The sequence below is a fragment of the Sus scrofa genome, chromosome 14 (assembly GCF_054392235.1).
Source record: "Sus scrofa isolate SSC_HxYL_T2T_F1_AM1 chromosome 14, Sscrofa_HxYL_maternal_Yorkshire_Landrace_v2.0, whole genome shotgun sequence".
NCBI classification, from domain to species: domain Eukaryota; kingdom Metazoa; phylum Chordata; class Mammalia; order Artiodactyla; family Suidae; genus Sus; species Sus scrofa.
In genome coordinates this window covers 123,222,352-123,242,577 of record NC_139396.1, presented here as the reverse complement: position 1 = coordinate 123,242,577, position 20,226 = coordinate 123,222,352, and the positions used below count along the sequence as shown (strand labels likewise).

Genomic DNA, 20,226 nt, shown 5'->3' with positions numbered 1-20,226 from the left:
TCCTTCTCTGCTGGAAGTTGCCATCCTAGCAGGAAGAAGGAGCCGTGATGCGTGAGGCTTAGTGAGTCCTTAATTTTATAGTTCCTGAAAATAACATGTGTGTAATACACTTTTTGACCATTTTCTTGGCACTTAGGAGGAAACAAACAGAATTCTATGCATATTTTCTGAAAGTTACATAACCATTTCCTCCTTCTTGATCTGCAGAGAAGAACTACTGTGTGTTTCCTATAGGAGTGCAGGCTCAACCTCCTTCCACAAAGGCCTTTGGGTTCTTTACTGGGGGAAGGGAAGGCAGGGCTGAAAGGACTAGAGATTGTGGAAGCTTATGTTTCTGGGCACAGATTGATGGGAAGCTGAATGATGGTTTAGGGTCACTGCTGGTATTCTCTTACCCCTGCCTCTGCTCCCTCTGAAGTCCTAGTAGAGAAACACTGAGACCTGAGAAAACAATATTAGAACTTTTTTTTTTGGCCTTTTTAGGACCACACTAACGGCATATGGGAGATCCCAGTCTAGGTGTTGAATCTGAGTTATAGCTGCTGGCCTACACCACACAGCCTCAGCAGCGAGGGATCTGAGCTATGTCTGCAAACTACGCCACCGCTCATGGCAATGCAGGATCCTTAACCCGCTGAATGAGGTCAGTATTTGAACCCAAGTACTCATGGATATTAGTTGGATTCGTTACCACTGAGCCACAACGGAAACTCGTTAGAACTTTTATTCTTACTTTTTTACCTCATTCTTTTTCACTTCTGTTTTGGTGTGTGTTTTCTAGTGTACAGAATATCTATTAATATAACAGTATACAAATATAATAACTAAGTATGTTCATGTATATATATACTAGGGGTGCTTGCTCAAATGTTTTTACCCACTGAGCTGCACTGTCAAAAATACCCTTGTCCATTCATTCATTTATTCATTATTGAATTCCTGCTCTGTATTTTCTAGGTGATGGGGATGAAACAGTGAAAAAAGTTTGAGAATTATTGCTTCCTAGTGATGGTTCCACCACCCCTCCACCGGTAATACTGATGAATAGTTCAGTCAATAACTAATAAAACTCTTGCCTTCAACTCCTATTGATAGATAGACTAAAAACAGAGTCAGCCCCACATTTCATGGAAATGTTTAGAAAATAGGTGTGAAATCTTTATGAGAGAAAGCATCCAAATCTAAACATCTGTTTTTGCACAGTGTAAATAGATGATCACTTCCCTTCTCAGAAGAAAGAGGAGCCTAAGAGTAAAAGGGAAGAGAAAATGCTCAGAGATGTTCAGAAGATGTTAGCTTTGGGGCTGCAAAGCAGGGAAAACTCTTCCTTCTACATCTCCTGTGGCAGAGTTCCCGTCATGGCTCAGCAGAAAGGAAGCTACCTAGTATCCATGAGGATGCGGGTTCGATCCCTGGCCTTGTCCAGTGGGTTAAGGATCTGGCCTTGCCATGAGCTGTGGTGTAGGTTGGACCCTGCATTGCTGTGGCTGTGGCCAGGAGCCGCAGCTCTGATTTGACCCCTAGCCTAGGAACTTCCATATACTGCAGGTGTGGCCCTAAAAAAAAAAAAGTTAAAAAAAAAATACAAATCTCCTGTGGCATCCATATTAAAGCATATAGCAACTTTATATAAATTATTCTGCCAGTTAAACATTTGGTATAGGCAAACATTGGTGAGAGGAAGAGGGTTAGGCTATTTCCGCCCTTCATCTGAGTACCAGGTAGGTATTACTATTCCATTCTCCAGACGAGAGTCAGCTAAATAAAGTTCCCATGACCCCACCAACTAGTTAGGGAGGCTGCCTTTACACTCAGGTCTGATGCCAACTCTGTATCTTACTCAGAATACCACGCCGCCCGAGGTGCAGAGAAAAGCTGGAGGGGTTAGAACAGAGATGGAGAAGGAAATTCAGAAGAGGCAAAATCAAGGAGCAGGGTGATTGCTGATCCTTCTCCTCTGGCGATGTCCTCTCATAAAGTCTTCCCTTCACAGAATGCTAGGAATCCTCACAATTAGGTCTGTGGTTGGAATGAAATCCAGAAGGAAGTCTTTATGATGAGGGGAGGGTTGGGGGGCCTGGCAGAGATGCTGTTCTGGGACAAATGCTGCAGTTTTGGGAATTAGGCTCGCAGTGGAATCTTCAGTCTGCCACTCACCGACTGCATGACGAAGGGTCTGTTCTTTAGCATCTCCATACCCGAGTTCCCACATCCCTTTTTGACAGAGCTAAGCTAATTCCACTTACTTACAGAGCTCATAATATATACAGAGTGTTTACACAGCAACCTAGCACACATTGGGGCTCTCTAAAGCTCTTTTCTTTTTCTCTAAGGAAGCCAGTCTATCTGCTTTACTACTGGAGTGAATAAGCAACGACAAATCCTACAAAGAAGACCAGGTTTCACTTCAATTAGAAGCAAGTAGTCTTTCACAACAGCCTGTAAGCCTTGCCCTAAACTCTTGTGCATGTTATCTTTAATACTTGTAGCAACGCTGCAAAGTAGCGCTGTTATTTCTGTTTCGAGATAAGGAAAAGGAAACTCTGAGAAGTTCAGAATGACCACTAGAAAACAGAAGAGCTGGGGAGTACTATTTTGCACAAATAGTGTTTCCTTTCCCTAGTCTCAGTCCTGTGACTGTTGTGGCAGGAGAGGCAAGGACATTGACCTCTGCCTAGTCAGAAGAAGCAAGCGTGTTCCTCCGAATTCTAAATCAGACCTCATTCTTTAGGGGAGCCAAAGAATGTGACTCAAGCCTTTACTGCCTATGTTCATTCTGGGGGAAGAATATTCCAGAGCTGTTTGTGGAGGCAGAGAAAGGAGGGGGTGACAGGAAGGAATGAAGCAGAAGTATTACACATTTCCCTTTTGACTCTGAATCAAGTTCTCTGAAACAGGACCACTTGGAAGCACGGCCCAGGGCAAGATGTCATCCTGACACTTCCTTATTATTTGACTATGTTCTAACCTGTCTTGGTAGAGAATGCAGGGCTGTTCAGGAGGAGAGCATGGAGACCCTTCCCAAATGCATCACTTACCAAAATGAAAGCTGAAGAATTCAACTGATCACATAAAATTCTTTCAAGAAGAGGCAATCTTGGATTTCCCTGGCAGCCCAATGGGTTAAGGATCTGTCACTGCTGTGGCTCAGGTTCAATCCCCAGCCTGGGACTTTCCACGTGTTGTGGGAATGGCCCCCCCCCCACAAAAACCCAAAAACAGGCAGTCTATGTTTTTTACTTATTTATTTTTCTTTTTAGGACTGCACCTGTAGCATATGGAAGTTTCAAGGCTAGGGGTCAAATCAGAGCAGCAACTGCCGGCGTGTACCTCAGCCATAGCAATGCCAGATCCGAGCTGAGTCTGCAACCAGCACCACAGCTCATGGCAACGCCAGAGCCTTAACCCACTGAGCAAGGCCAGGGATCGAACCTGTATCCTCAGGGACACTAGTTAGGTTTGTCACCTGCTGAGCCACAATGGGAATTCCCGAGGCAGTCTATGATTTGATTAATAGCAAGAGATTTGGTGTTAGATAGACTAATATTCAATTCACAACTTTGTGATTCACTAGCCTGGGGACCATGAGAACTTGTGTTCCTGGAACTAGAAAATAGAATCAGACATTCATTAGGTGATTATTGAGCAACCGCTCTATGCCATGCACTATTTTTGGCATGAGGGAGCTAATAGAGGGAAAAGGAAATAGAAACCTCTGCCTCTTGGAGCTTACATTCAAGGCAAGGGAGAGAAATAATAAGTAAGATATAGAAATAAAAATATGTTAGATAGTGCTAAGAAGAAAGAGTAAAGCAAGAAAGGGAGATGAGAATTGTTTGGCAAGGGGAGTTGGAGTTTCAGAATGCTCAGGGCAAGCCTCACTGAGAAAGTGAGTTTTTCAGTAAAAAGATGGAAAAAGCAAGGGAGCAAACTCTTCAGATTGTGGCAGGTGGCACTAGTCAGTTGTATGCATGCGTTGTTGTTTAGGAGAAAAGTTCCAGCCTAGAGGCATAATTGAGAAGTCATCACCTAATAGATGACACTAAAATTAAAGCTGTTATATTGAATGAGTCACTAGAGAGTGATTGTAAATAAAAAAAGTGGTCCAAATACAGAGTCCTACAGCATGCCTTTCTGTACAAGCATGAAAGTACCTACAAAAGAAATTGAAAAAGATTAGCAGGCCATGTAAGAGTGCAACCAGGTGAATGTGGTTCTGGGAGACAAAATGAGGATGCATCTTAAGGCAGGAAGAATGATGCTGAGACAGTTAATAAGTAAGATGGGGACTGGGAAATGATCCCTGGATTTAGCAACATAGCAATCAATGGTGTTGGTGGTGGTGGAGAGCTGGGGACAAAAACCTACTTGCAGTGAGTGTAAGAGAGAAAGGTGGGAGAGAAACAAGGAGATAGTGTCCAGATAACTCTTTCCAGAGGTTGTGCTGTAAAGACAGAAAGTACATGTCACTGAGGAAGACAGAGTGGGATCAGAAGTGGGGGTGGGGAGCGAGGTGGGGTGTTATTTCTTTATTAGTCTGCTAAGGGGAAAAAAATCCCAAATAGGTTTGTATGCTGGTGGAAAAGAATCTTAGAGCAGGAATAACATTCGAGATTTCCAAATAATGAGAACCAGGATAATGATAATAGTAACCATAAAATTGTAATTAAGCTTTTCTATTAAATAACCTATGGTGAGTTAGGTTCTGTATCAGGCCCTTTGCATTTACCATCACCCTTTGAAATACCCTGCAGATCATTCCTATTTTACTAATGTGGAAACTGGGGCTTGAACATAAGTTTCCCGGCTTTGGATCAAGGACATTCAAGCTCATGGTGTATATGCAAATCACCTGGGCATCTTGCTTGCTAAAATGCAGATTTTGATTCAGGAGATATGGGCTGGGTCCTGAGATTCTGCATTTCTAACATGCTCCCAGGTGCTGCTCCCCGGTGCTAGAACCACGCCATGAGTAAGGAGAGTCTAGAAGAGATGGCCTGGAGGGTGCTGAACTCCTGGCCTGTCTGATGAAAAACTCAAGTTCTTCACACTGGTCGGGCCCAGTTCCCGGTTGGGCCACAGATTAGAAAACCAAAGTGAAAGACAAACCCAGAGAGGCAATGGAGAAAGGAAAAAACCATCTCTTCTGCTCTCTTGCTGGAAGAAACCTGAGGGGGGTGAGCCAAAAGATGTTTGTAGCACAAAATTTGTAGCTGCTTATTACCAGCCCAGATGAAACACCAAGATTCTCCCAGAGCCCCCTCCGGGTGTCTGGGCCAGACTTGCATTTCCAGTCATGATCGGAGTTGGTTCATCCAAATTCATTCTCTTGTTAAAATTTTTACTTTTTTTAAATTAAAGTATAGTTGATTTACAATGCTATGCTGGTTTTAGGTGCACAGTGAAATGATTGTTTTATTTATATATATATGAATATATAAACTTTTTCAGATTCTCTTCCCTTATAGATTTTTACAAAATGTTGAGTTATTTCCCTGTGCTATACAGTAGGTCCTGGGTGGTTATCTATTTTATGTATAGTAGTGTGTATGAGTTACTCCCAAAATCCTAATTTATCATTTCCCCCCTCACCCACCTTTCTTCATTGGTAACCCTGAGTTCGTTTTCTATATCTGGGGGTCTATCTCTCTTTTGTATATGTTTCCTCTCTATGATCCCGGCTTTTGTGGTATGTACAACATGTCAAAGTTAGTTCCAAGTAGAGAGCTGCATGGAAAAATAGACAGCTGACTTTCTTATAGTTCAACCTGAAAACTTGCTCTTTGATCAGTGAGATGTGATGCAAGGTGGGGCACCCAGATTTGGACATTAAACACAGCTGGGTTTAAACCCTGGCTCTGCTAGATATTCAGTGTGTGATCTGTGCACATTTCGAACCTATACTCTCATTTCTAAAATGGAGCTCTGAGCTAGGAGGGCTCTCCAGGCAGTGCTCGCCTGATGCTAAAGCAGCAGGTAAGACTTCCAGAGATTTCCAGGTGGATGTGGCAGTAGAGCTACTTTGCAGAAGTGTCTTCCAGGGGACGTTATTCATGCCATCCTGAAATGCCATTATTTCACCTCTAGGTCTTCAAATATTATTTGTACAGACATGTTTTAAAATTTTTCCTTTACTATGAAGAATAGAAAAATCATTAACATTCATGTCAAAGCATAATCTAATTTTATCATTAATAAGGGCGAGCAACATATCATTTAAAAATGATGTTTGGGCCTATACAGTTTCCTCTGGGATGGGCCTGGCAGGGCCTGCTCTTGTTGCATGAAGTCCATAGGTGCATCCTTGAAAATCACTGATTCCTAAAGACATGATGGACAGTCTGGTTCAGGTGGCACCAACCATGTGCAGAAGTGATGGGTGAGGGTGGCAGCATTGAGAAAACGCAGCCATGTGTGTCAGAAGGTCAAACCCTGTTTAAGGTCAAGTCCAATATTTCTCTGGGCTGACTGGGCGTATTTTATGAGCAAAGCCTCTATAAATATTTGTGTGAAAGTTTTTGTGTGGACAGACGTTTGCAGATCCTTCGGGTAAATACCAAGGAGTGAATCTGCGGTGTGTTGTATAAGGATAGGTTTAGTTTTGCAAGAAGCTGCAACACTGTCTTCCAAGGTGGTTGGTACCATTTTGCATTCTCACCAGCAATGAGTTCTTGTTGCTCCATGTCCTTGTGTGCTTTGGGGGTTGCCAGTGTTTTGGATTTTGGCTATTCTAATAGGTATGTAGTGGTATCTCAACATTGTTTTCACTTGCAATTCCCTAATGATGATGATATTTAGCATCTTTTCATATATCTGTTTGCCGTCTTTATATCTTCTTTGGTGAAATATTTTGTCTATTTTGTAATTGGGTTTTTTTTTTTTTTTCTTGTTGAGTTTTAAGAGTTTTCAGACATTTTGGATAATAGTCCTTTATCAGATAGGTCTTCTGCAAATATTTTCTCCCAGTCTGTGGCTTGTGTTTTTGTCCTTTCAACAGTGTCTTTTGCAGAGCAGAAGCTTTTTAAATATTTTTGGTCTTTTTAGGGCCACACCTGTGTCATATGGAAGTTCCCAGGCTAGGGACCCAATTGGAGCTATAGCCGCCAACCTAAACCACAGCCACAGCAATGCCAGATCTGAGCCGCATCTGCAACCTACAATGCATCACGGCCAACGCTAGATCCTTAACCCACTGAGTGAGGCCAGGGCTATCCCTTGTCCTCATGAATGCTAGTTGGGTTTGTTACTGTTGAGCCACAATGGGAACTCCCAGAAGTTTTTAATTTTAACAAAGTAAAGTTTATCAATGGCTTCTTTCATGGATCATGCCTTTGGTGTTGCATCTAAAAAGTCATAATCATACCCTCTATATTATTATCACTTGGGACCTCCTGAGAACACAAATGCCCAGGTCTCATCCCAAACCAATCAAATAAAAATGTTTGGGGTGGGACCTAGGCTTTAGGATTTTTTTAAGCTCCCCAGGTGATTCCGACATAGATCCTAAGTTGAAAACCTCTACCCTAACAAGAGAAAACATTTTCACCAAATGTTAATATAGGCTGTGGGAAATTTCGGAAATCAATGAGAAATGAAAGTGGTTTCAGAAAAGTAACTTGATTTTCTTTCTTTTTTTTTTTGTCTTTTTGCTATTTCTTTGGGCCGCTCCCGCGGCATATGGAGGTTCCCAGGCTAGGGGTCTAATCGGAGCTACAGCTGCAGGTCTACACCACAGCCACAGCAACATGGGATCTGAGCCGCGTCTGTGACCTACACCACAGCTCACGGCAACACCGGATCCTTAACCCACTGAGCAAGGCCAGGGACCCAACCCGAAACCGCATGTTTCCTAGTCGGATTCGTTAACCACTGCGCCACAATGGGAACTCCAGTAACTTGATTTTCAATTTCAGGCTTTAGATGGTTTTGAAAACAGTAGGGCAAGCCATCTAACAGCTTTTCTATTTGGAAAGCATCATCATCCTCAGTAGTATGGATAGTCTGTATACATCCAATTAGCATCTGTAAACCAGGTGGTAATGGTAAAATACAAGACTGAAATGCAGTTAAACTTGCCTACAAAACAAAATAAAATCATTACCATACTCAGGTCATCTTGATTTTCTCCTATGTTATCTTTTAGGAATTTTATACTTTTGCATTTTTCACTTATTTCTATACATTTTGAGTTAATTTCTGTGAAGGGTGTAAAGGCTGTGTCTAGATACAATTTTTCATTTATATATATATATTTTGTATGAGGACATCTAGGTTTCCAGCACCATTCACCCCATTTTCTTTTAAGTTTACCTACATATTTTAAAAAATGTTTGTTTACTTTCTAGGTATTTTACAGTGGGAAGTTTTGCAGTATATCTTTTCTATCATGATGCCAGAAAAATAAGTCCCCATTAATGCTTGTTGAAATGAATAAATTACATGACTGAGAAAGTATACTGAAAGTTGAGCCTATTAGACAACCACAAAAAAAGATGCAGTAGTAAGTTCAGCAGTTTGCTTGTTTTCTCTATAATTTTATTTCCAAGATTTCATCAGCATTTATCCTGTTTTACATGAATGCACAGACACACCATGGTATTACTTAACCTTAGCCATGGGCATGACTTTCCTGGGTCAGACGCACCATGGTATTACTTAACCTTAGCCATGGGCATGACTTTCCTGGGTCAGATCCAAGCCTGACAACCCTGGTAAGTTCAGATCCTGTTTGCAGCTACACTGGGGCAGGTTGCAAGGGCAGTATGTGGTCATGAACTGGTGGCCATTTGGTAGAGAGAAGAGACTACAAAATAAAAAGACCTGCCTTGTTGTTCTAAAGAGGGAATTATCATGGTTAAAAGTTAATATTCATAGAGAACAGCCTTGTAGTTGTCCCAGGGGGAGGGGAGGCGGAGAAGGGATGAATTGAGAGTTTGGGGTTAGCAGATGCAAACTATTATATATAGAATGGGTGAACAAGTTCCTACTCTATAGCACAGGAAACTATACTCACTCTCCTATGATAAACCATAATGGAAAAGAATATAAAAAAGAATATATATATATATCACTTTGCTGTATAGCAGAAATTAACATAACATTGTATATCAAAAAAGGCATAGGATTGTGACTCTTATGGAGATGGAAAAGTGAACATGTGTTAAATATTTTATTTAATTCATGATGAGGAAATCACATGGATTTATAACTAGTTCAAAGGAGAAATTACAAAAGCACACATTTCTATGAAATAAAGGAGTATTGTATTGAATGCACATGGGCAGACAACACTAGCCTCTTCTAAGTAGGGGAAGAAAGTCAATTGCACCCCTCCTGGAGCGGACAGAATTTGCATGCTCCCAGACAAGCATTCATTTCTATCAGTTATCTATAATTTTCAGAGTTGTAAAATAGCTTCCATAGAATTATACTAAGATACCCTGGAAAGATGTGCTATAGACAATGCCTAGTATTCCACTGAAGCACATTTTTTTCTCTACACCATCAAGTCTGAGATAGTTTGTCAATCCATGAAATGGATCTAATTTTCTAAAATATAATTGATCTACCAACCCGGTCCTACGTGAAATAGAGAGGGAAGTGAGAGTAAGACCCTCTCGACTTGTTTCTCCTGCAGTCTCTGTCTGTTAGGACTCCGTCGTGGATTCTCCTCTACCTAAATCAATATTCATCTAATGTTCTGGACAATAACATATGCTAAGTGTATGTTATGTTACGTTGCAGCACAGTGCAAGCAAAAGTACACATGGCAGTGAAACCAAAGTCTTACTGAAACTTACCCTATCTTTATTATGCAGAGTACTCTCTTATATTGTCTTTTCCATTCCTCTCCTTCTTACAAGATGTTGGTTGTGACTCACTACATCACTAAAGATCCACTAATGATGTGGTATTCAACTTTGGTTGCACATATATGTCACCCAAAGAGCTTTCAGAAATACTGATGCCTGGGTGGCACTCCCAAAGATCATGGTATAAATGCTCTGGCTTATGGCCTGGGCATTCATATTATTAAAAGTCCCTTAGGTGGTTTCATTTCCAGCCAAGACTGAGAACTACACTTTCAGACAGAGCCACAACTTTTTCACCCTTTTCTTTTGATGCCTGGCCTGCATTCCTTGGCCAACCAACATGTCAACAATGTGTTGTGGTCATCAAATAAACCAACCCTTGTTAATAAGATGAGATAACCATTTTGCCTTAAGCAGGGCAAAGGGCAGCTATTCCTTAATATGATCCATGTGGAATAAGACTAGTTTTTGGAATTTTAGGCATCTAACAGCCTGAGGCAGCCGAAACAAAACTTCTCATGTTCTTTTCTTCAGAATTGAGGAACTGGTTATTCTTTTAAAGCCAGCCTTTTCATAGAGGCATTTTCTGTGATCCATTGATTACTGAAATTATGCTCTATATGCTTTCATAAACTCTCTGGGTCTATGTTATGATTAGAACCCTCAAATTTGCTTCAGGCTTGGGAGTTTATTCTCAAATCTTCCACCTACTGTTTTTATGACTTTGGGCAATCCCTTAACCTCCTGGTGTTTCAGTTTTCTTTTTTAAATTTTAATCCTTTCTGCCTCATTGTTCTCGTAATACTGTTGGATAAGACTTTTAAATGACAACTAAACATGAAACTAGTAATAGGGCATCTAACCCTCACAGAAGCCCTCTAATTTAATTTCATGCATCCAGGCTGTGCATCTTTACAGAACCTCGACGGCGCCTCAGCCACTATTTTAGAAACTGGTTCACAAAGATAAACAGGTCACCACCCTTACTGCCAAGTTGTTCACAGATGGAACAATAGACAGGAAAACAATGGCAATACAAGATGGTGTCTGCCAGACCAGAGTCTCGTTGCCAACACAATGGACCTATGGGAATGTCGCCTGAGTTTCCTTGGCAGCATCACTGAGGTTTCCCAGAGGAGCCTGTTTAGAAGTGGTAAAGACTGAGCTGATCACTCTGATTTCACACACTCATTTGCGTGCAGAAGCTGAGCTGCAGTCAGTATACTTTTATCCCCCCCACTCCCGCCCCGTTATCTATCCTTTTTCCTATTATCTATATCTTGTGAGGATTTTTCTTCCACCACTGGGTTTTCATCAGAACACTGAAGTTCTAAACCATTATCAGATCTCTTAATCTTAGATACCTTAAACAAACTAGCAAGGTCTTTCCTGGCAGGGAAAATAACTTCTTAAAGCAGAGGAAGAGGGTGGTGACCAAATACCATCTCTCCCTTTTAAGGCCGTCTTGTTCCAGGATGTTATCTTTTGGTTATCAACCCACTCTGTGAGTGGGGTTTAATCAAGCCAGCTGTGCTTTCCACATAATAAAAGATGACTGGTAATAAACGTGTCTAGAAGGACTTTTATTTAAAGACTTAAGTTAGTATATAAATGATTTTTAATTCTCCACAGAATTTAGTTTTAACTTTGTGCAGAGTGTCTGGATGAGGTTGTTTCTGTAAAAGTTTTTATTCCAAATTTGGTTTAAAATTGGGGTCCATACGGTGTCATTTTACCAAAAGACTCAGAGATAACTAAATCCTACCTTCTAAGTAACAGAGTGAATTACATCTGAGAATCAGGGGCATAGCACTTACACATTTATACATTTATTATAAAACTTTGTGATGTAAAAGATATGGAGCATGCAGTTTACAAATAACAATAAAATATGCAATATTCTTTTTTTTGGGTGTACAGCAAAGTGATGATTCAGTTATATATATATTCAGATTGTATGACATTGTAAGTTCCATATAACCAACTGATTCTCAAAGAATGCCTTCAATGGTTTTGGCTGAATCTTACATCTGTAGTCAAGCTGTAGTTACAAGTGATAAAGGGATGTTTATTGATATTTTCATAGGCACTAAGGAGTAAGTTGAAAATGAAGCAACAAAGGCACTCATTCATCAGCTATGGGAGTGACTTTATTGCTGAACTGAATAATAGTTTTAGAACCCTGGAAGAACAATCTTCAATTTTTGGTATTACTCTCAATACAGCAGTTATGACACTGTTCAAACTTTTAGGTTTAATTTGCACTGTTAACACTTCTTTATTGCTTTCCTAAGTCTAGAGCAAGGGTTGCCAAACCACCACACCACCCCAAATTACCTTGATTTTAATTAAAAGAATGTTTTATTGGAATACACACATACCCATTTGTTTCCATGTTGTGTATGGCTGCTTCTGAGTTATAGCCTGAGTTGATTAGTTGTGACTGGGATGGTTTGTAATGTTTAAAATATTTATAATCTGGCTCTTTACAGAAAATATTTACTGACCTCTAGTCTAGACAATCAACAGAACAACAAACTGCACTCTATTCTGTAGTGTTTGCCAATTTCCATGTTGTAGAACTCCAAGGCTCATTTCAAGCTTCCAACATGACATCACTGAATGTGGAGCTGGGAAGAGCTGCATAGCAGTAACACAAGATTGTGTAATAGTTGCACCATACAATTGAAATTGACATAAAGAATCTCAAGGGCATGTATTATCATAAAACATAGTAATTAGGAAGTGAACAGCTTTGTGTTTATTATATTTGTTATTTTATTTTTGGGGGGGATTTAAATAAGTTTATTTTATTTTTTCCCTTTTTAGGGACATACCTGCAGCATATGAAATTTCCCAGGCTAGGGGTGGAATTGGAGTTATAGCTGCCGGCCTACACCACAGCCACATCAACTTGGGATCCAAGCTGCATCTTCGACCTACACCACATGGCAACACTGGATCCTTAACCCACTGAGCGAGGCCAGGTATTGAACCTGCATCCTCATGGATACTAATTGAATTCATTTCTGCTGTGCCACGACTAGAACTCCAGAAAGTGACCCAGTTCTTTCTCTCACATTGTCCTCCAGGAAGTGACCCAGTTCTTTCTCTCACATTGTCCTCCATCATGTTCCATCACAAGTGACTAGATAAAGTTCTCTGTGCTATATAGCAGGATCTCATTGCTTATCCATTCCAAATGCAATAGTTTACATCTATTAACCCCAAACTCCCAGTCCCTCCCACTCCCTTCACCTCCCCCTCGGCAACCACAAGTCTGTTCTCCAAGTCCATGAGTTTCTTTTCTGTGGAAAGTTTCATTTGTGCCATATATTAGATTTAATTAGATTTAAATAAATATAATTAAACTAAAATTTTAATATATTTATAATTAAACGGTATTTTAAATGTAGTTTTTTTGATTCCGGATTAAGATGGCGGAATAGAAGGATTGGGGCTCAACCTCTCTCCTAAAAACAACAAAATTCACAACTAAAGGCTGAGCAATCTCCACCCAAATGGAACAGAAACCTTAAAAAAGATACCCTACTCCAAAAGAAAAAGAGGAGGCCACATTAAGAGGTAGGAGGGACAATTTTGTGATATAAACAGCCCCATACCTCCTGGGTGGGAAGCTCCACAGACTGAAAACTAACTGGTTCACAAAGACTCACCTACAGGAGTGAGAGTTCTGAGCCCCACATCAAACCCTCATGTGCGGGCATCCAGCACTGGGAGAAAGAGCCCCCGGAGCATCTGGCATTGAAGGCCAGTGGGGCTTGTGCGCAGGAGCTCCACAGGACTAGGGGAAAGGAGACCCCAGTCTTAAAAGGCGCACATGGACTTTCACGTGCACTGGGTCCCAGGGCAGAACAAGGTCTCCATAAGAAGCTGGGTCAAACCTGACTGCAGTTCTTGGAGGACATCCTGGGAAAACAGGGGTGAATGTGGCTTGTTGTGAGGGATGGACATTGCAAGCAAATCTCTTGGGAATATTCAGCACCTTGCCTTCCTCTGGGGGTGGCCATTTTGGGAAAATGTGGCCCCACCTGTCAGTCAGCAGCTGAGAAGCTCCAGGGCAAACAACAATCCAGGTGGGATCACAGCCCTGCCCCTTAGTAAACAGGCTACCTAAAGACCCCCCCTCAGGCACACAGCTACCTATATTTTAAACGTAGGTTTTTTTTTTTTTTTTTGGTCTTTTTGCCTTTTCTAGGGCTGCTTCTGCGGCATATGGAGGTTCCCAGGCTAGGGGTTGAATCGGAGCTGTAGCCACCAACCTACACCAGAGCCACAGCAACGCAGGATCCGAGCCGCATCTGCAACCTTCACCACAGCTCACAGCAACGCCGGGTCCTTAACCCACTGAGCAAGGGCAGGGATCGAACCCGCAACTTCATGGTTCCTAGTCGGATTCGTTAACCACTGTGCCATAACGGGAACTCCTAAATGTAGTTTTTTTTATTTGATATTTATATTTGGAACTTTTAAAAATGGTACAAATGAGCTTAATTAAAAAAACAGAAATAGATTCTCAGAATTCGATATCAAACTTATGGTTATCAAAGAGGAAACTACTGGGGAGAGGGATAGATTAGGAGGATGGGATTGATATAAACACACTAATGTATATAAAATGGATATTTAACAAGGACCTACTTATAGCACAGGATAAATGTGGTTTAATTTCAAGTTTATATCATTAACTTTACTCAAGTTTACCAGCTGACTCACATAGCTCCTGAACATTTTTTCTTTTTGTCTTTTTAGGGCCACACCTGTGGCATATGGAAGTTCTCAGGCTAGGGGTCCAGTGAGAGCTGCAGCTGCCAGCCTATGCCACAGCCACAGCAATGCCAGGTCTGAGCTGCATCTGTGACCTACAACACAGCTCACGGCAATGCAGGATCTTTTAACCCACTGAGCAAGGCTAGGGATCAAACCTGTATGGATACTAGTCAGATTCTTAACCCCTGAGCCACAAAGAGAATTCCTTCCTAAACATTTTATAACTAGCTTTCAGGATCTAATCTGAGCCAGTGTCATTCAGCACACTGTTATAGTCATCCAGTCAATCAATAATTTCTTGCTCCCCTATTGTGCCACAGATTTAATAATAGTAAGATATCACAAGCAAATAATTATGATGCAAAATGTTCAAAGCTGCAACAGAAATATGGAAAAAAATATCTGGAAGGAGTTGGCAAAGCTTCCATAGAACCCTTAGGGTGCCTTCCACATTTAGGTAACAACGCCTTCCAAACTAGGTGTCTCGCTGCCTTGGAAAATGCTGTAAGTTTCTTATCTTTAATGCTTTTTACTCTTCCTTTGACCTTGTTTCTCTTACCCCATCTGCCTTTATAAATTCCAACCACCCCTTAAGACTCAGTTCAGACTTGACCGCTTTCTTGAAGTTTTCATGGATTCCTTCAGACCATGGTTCTATCTGCCTTCTCTGAGCTCTTGTAACATGGACTGATTGTAAAATTCTCTGGAGTACTTTTCAAATTGTTAACTATTTGCCTTCTTGTAAGTTGGAATGAGCATACCACAGTCGCAGATGCGGCCCATAAAAAGACAAGTCAGTGAATTTCAAAATTATAGGGCCATATTACATAAGACTGATTGAAATAAAAAGCTTGTAAAATTTTGCAAAGTCATGCACTCTCTTTGTTCCTGTGGGTATAAACATTTGATTGACTATGAGCAAAAACCCACCAAAGTATAAAATTTTTTTAATAAAAGAGCTTAAGTCCAGAGGAAAGCCACATAGTATACTGGGGAAAAAGATGGGCCTTAACCTCAAATGAATGTGTATTCAAATTCCTTAACTGTCATTTCTTAGCTGGATGACCTTATTAGCTGGATGAGTTATTTGAGCTTTTTGAGACTTTTTTCTTTTACCTAACAGTGCGTAGTGGTACATCTATCTCGCATAATTATTGTGAAGATTACTAGACCATGAGATCTTTGAGATTATGGGTTGATTGTCACTTCTCTGTCCTTTCAGGATCTAAGTTGGCTTGCAATATATATTTCTTAAAAGAATGATTGAGGCAGTTCTTAGTTACCATTATGAAGCCATTTTGAAATATCATTGGCGTTCCCACTGTGTCTCAGTGGGTTAAGGACCCAACATAGTGTCTGTGAGGATACCTGGCCTCTCTCAGTAGGTTATGGATCCAGTGTTGCCAAAAGCTGAGGTGCAGGTCACAGATGTATCTTGGATCTGGTGTTGCCTTGGCTGTGGTGTAAGCCTCAGCTGCAGCTCCGATTTGATCCCTAGAGCAGGAACTTCCATATGCCACAGATGCGGCCCATAAAAAGAAAAGAATACATGTAATTACTTCTTACTGCAATGGAATAGATCCATGGGCATGTCCTCTGTCCATGTGACCAAAATAACAACTTACATTGATAATTAAAAATGGAAATAAAAAACCCCTACTGATGTAAAAGGAGAAATGAAATTAAGTACTCAGTGGATTTGTAACATGATCCAGTTCCTTCTTGTGGTCACTCACTATAGATATGTCTGAACCATTTCCTAAAGTCTCAGTTTGTCATTCACTGACAATATTGCCCCTTCGAGGTTATTTATGCCTGCAGAATCCCTGAGCACTAAACCAAAGAGAATTGCCCACAGTATTCTCTCCTATGCTGCAGGTTTCTAGAATTGATATGTAAATCAGAAACAGGGAAATGTACCAAGAACAGTCGTTATGAGGAATGAACCCTGGTATTCTCTCCTGCTTAGACTCTTTGCATTACCATCAGCTTTAAAAAAAGCTGACAGTGATTTACTGATTCAAGGCTAGGATTCAGTTTCTGTACCATATGTGGTAGGCAGAATAATACTTCCCCAAAGTGCCAACATCCTATCCCCGGAACCTACAAATAAATATTCTACCTTTTATGCTGAAAGGAACTTGGCAGAGGAGATAAAAAAAAAAAAGGTCTCAACGTAGAGAAAGTATTCTGGATTATCCAGATGAGTTCAATGTAATTACAAAGATGGAAAATAAAGGCAGAAGAGTCAGAGAAGGAGATGTAGGAATGGGAGTAGAAGTTGAAGTGAAAAGATTGCTGGTTTTAGAGAAGCAACACACCAAGGAATGTTGGTAGCCGTGAGAAGCTGGGAAAAGCCAAAGAAATGCTCTTTCCTAAAACCTGCAGAAAGAACAAAACACTGCATAAATTCTTGATTTTAGTCCAGGATGGCCCATTTCAGATTACTAATTTCTAGAAGTGTAAGATAATAGATTTGTGGGTTTTTTGTTGTTTGTTTTGCTCTTGAGAAAATAGTATTTTATTTATTTATCTATATTATAGTTGCTTTACAATGTTTTGTCAATTTCTGCTGTTCAAAAAAGTGACCAGGTCATACATATACATACATTTTTTTATCACATTATCCTCCATTATGTTCCATCACAAGTGACTAGATGTAGTTCGCTATGCTATACAGCAGGATCTCATTGCTTATAAGGCACTATGTTTGTGGTAATTTGTTACAGTGACATTGGAAAGTAACACATTTTAGCTGCATACATAAGTTCCCATGCTAGGGGTCAGATCGTAGCTGTAGCCACTGGCCAATGCCACAGCCACACCAATGCCAGATCTGAACTGCATCTGCAGCCTACACCACAGCTGCAGGCAATGCAAGATCCTTAACCCACTGAGCGAGACCAGAGATCAAACCCAGGTCCTCAGGGATACTAGTCAGGTTCATTACTGCTGAGCCATGATGGGAACTCCCTAGGTATACAATTTCTAAAGAATTTTGATTGTTGTATATAATTCTGTTTTGCCTGGGTTGTGAGTTTCTGGCTCATGGTGGATCTCTGCCCAACATGACTGTCAAATTGCTTCACAATATGGGAAGTCTAGAGTCATACACTAATTCTGTACAGATTGTGCCCCCAAAAACCTCTGTTCTCTCTTCTGTCTGAATTGTTTGCATCAGGCTTGCCATCTCCTTAAAACTGAGTAGTCATCCTAGTCTGGTATATTGTTGACCTGCAAAATATCATTAATTGATTTTGCTTCTGTAAGTAACATTTTCTTTATTTGGAATGATGTTTCGAATATATTTGCCCAACTGGTTTTCTTCCTACACCTTTCTCTCTTTCTGTCTCTCATGACAGTCAAGTATCATGTTTTGTGTTCTTTATATCTCACCAGTATTTTCCTTGAAATCTGACATTTGCAGATGTAAGACATGAACCTAATACTTTACTGCTAATGGGTGAATCCTTGTATTAGAATTATTTTTCAACAGAGTAACAATAAATGAAGGGGAGGCAATGGCAACATTCCCTGCTGACTACCCCAAAATTATTACAGGAAACACTTCTTCCTTGTGACTTACAGAATGTCTTTGCTCAACTTCAGCTATCACCCTACTGCCTCTAAAAGGGGAAATAACTGCAGAAATCTCCTCTTATGATGAAACAAAACTCTACAATTCTGCCCTGATTATATCAACTCATCGTCAAAAAGCTTATGCAAAGGAAGCCAGATTTGAGTTAATTAAAGTTTTTTTTGTTTGTTTGTTTGTTTTTGTTTTGGTTAGAATGTCAAATGGTACTGTCATTTTGGAAAGCATTTGGCAGTTTCTTTTTTTTAATTATTCAGTGAATTTACTACATTTATAGTTGTACAATGATCTTCACAACCCAATTTTATAAATTGATTCTGATCTCTTTAGAAGGCAACAAATGTTGCATTTGATTAAAAGCAGTTCCTGTATTTTTTCTTTAAAGCACATGGGAAAATGAGCAGTCTAGCCATATGGAGATGGGATGGCGCAAAGGCAGTGCCATCTCCAAGGGCACATTTACTCACCTGCAGAGGGACTATTCCTGTGCGGAGCAGAGTGGCTGTGTCACATCATTGGATCTGAAGATAGAAAGAAGGTACAAGGGCGTGTACCAGAATTTTTCAAGCAGATCTCTATTAAGCCTCTTGCTTAAAAGAGATGGAAACTCAACTTAAACAAGGTTAGAAAAAAAAATTTTTTTTAAAGGATAAATTGTATATCTTAGTCAAAAAAGTCAGGGATAGAACTTACCAGATATGCTTGAATATACACAAAGGATATCATTAAACAGTATCTCCTTCTATCTCAGCTCTTCTTTCTTATTTTTTTTGGCTTCATTCTCAAGCAGGCTATTTCCATCATGCTGACAGGATGTTTGCTCACTGCAAAATGGTTACCCTGGTTCATATCTTTACAGCTTAGCAAGCTTCATAGAAAGAGAGACTCTCTTTGCCAAAAGTTCCAATGATGATATAGGACTGGGTCTCATTGAACCAGTGTGGGTCCTGTGTCAATACCTGAACCAATTGTGATGTCCAGGAAGTCAAATAAGTTCATTTCAGTTACTATTATCACTTAGACTGAGCCATCCTGGATCTTTGATGAGGGGGGTAGAGCGTAGCATGCAGGCAACTCTATCTGGGAAAGGCAGGCTGAGATAATGGTATGGTTCACCCTTCACCAAATCTGTTTTCTCTTCTTCCTACATACATATTCTAATTATATTTTTCAGCCTCCTTAACAGTTGGCTATGTCCACATGACTGAGTTCTAGCCAATGGGAGGTAAGAAGAAGTAGGTATTCCTTATACATCAATCAAAACCTCTCAGCCAAATTTGGAATTCATGGCTAGAAGATGGCGGGGACACAAACAGAAAGAGTCCGAGTACCTAATCTTCACCACTTGGAAAAAAGCTGTTCACCAAAAAATAACACTCCTTGCGGATATTCTATCTTTTTTTTTTTTTTTTTTTTTTTTTTTTTGGTCTTTTTGCCATTTCTTGGGGCACTCCCGAGGCATATGGAGGTTCCCAGGCTAGGGGTCGAATCAGAGCCACAGCTGCTGGCCAACACCACAGCCACAGCAACACGGGATCCGAGCTGCATCTGCGACCTACACAACAGATCACAGCAACACCGGATCCTTAACCCACTGAGCAAGGCCAGGGATCAAACCTGCAACCTCATGGTTCCTAGTTGGATTCGTTAACCACTTCGCCATGACGGGAACTCCAAGGTTTACTCTCTTATCAGCTTTCAAATACACAATGCAGTATTATTAACTGTAGTCACCATGCTGTACATTACATCCCCAAGACATATTTATTTTACAACTGAGCATTTGCACCTTTGATCCCCTTCACCCGTTTAACCCAGCCCGTCATCCCCCCACCCTTTTAACCCAGCCTCTGGCGACAACCAATCTGTTCTCTGTATCTACCTATGAATTTTTTTGTTTTGTTAGTTTTATTTTAGATTCCACATATAAGTGAAATATATGTTATTTGTTTCTTCTCTGTCTGACTTATTTCACTCAGCATAAAGCTTTCGAGGTCTATCCATGTTGTCACAAATGGTAAAACATCC

General features: G+C 40.5%; 1 long non-coding RNA gene across 3 annotated transcripts in view; it reads left to right on the top strand.

Moving 5' to 3' along the window:
• Positions 1-20,226, top strand: part of LOC106506085 (uncharacterized) — a 109,573-nt gene that overhangs the window by 47,553 nt on the left and 41,794 nt on the right. For 2 of the 3 annotated variants that reach the window (XR_014827678.1, XR_014827677.1), the window contains one exon: positions 18,584-18,820. The exons of the other annotated variant lie outside the window; for it this stretch is intronic. This is a non-coding gene — a long non-coding RNA (uncharacterized LOC106506085). Of the gene's footprint in view, positions 1-18,583; positions 18,821-20,226 lie in introns of those variants that run through there. 3 annotated transcript variants of the gene reach the window in all.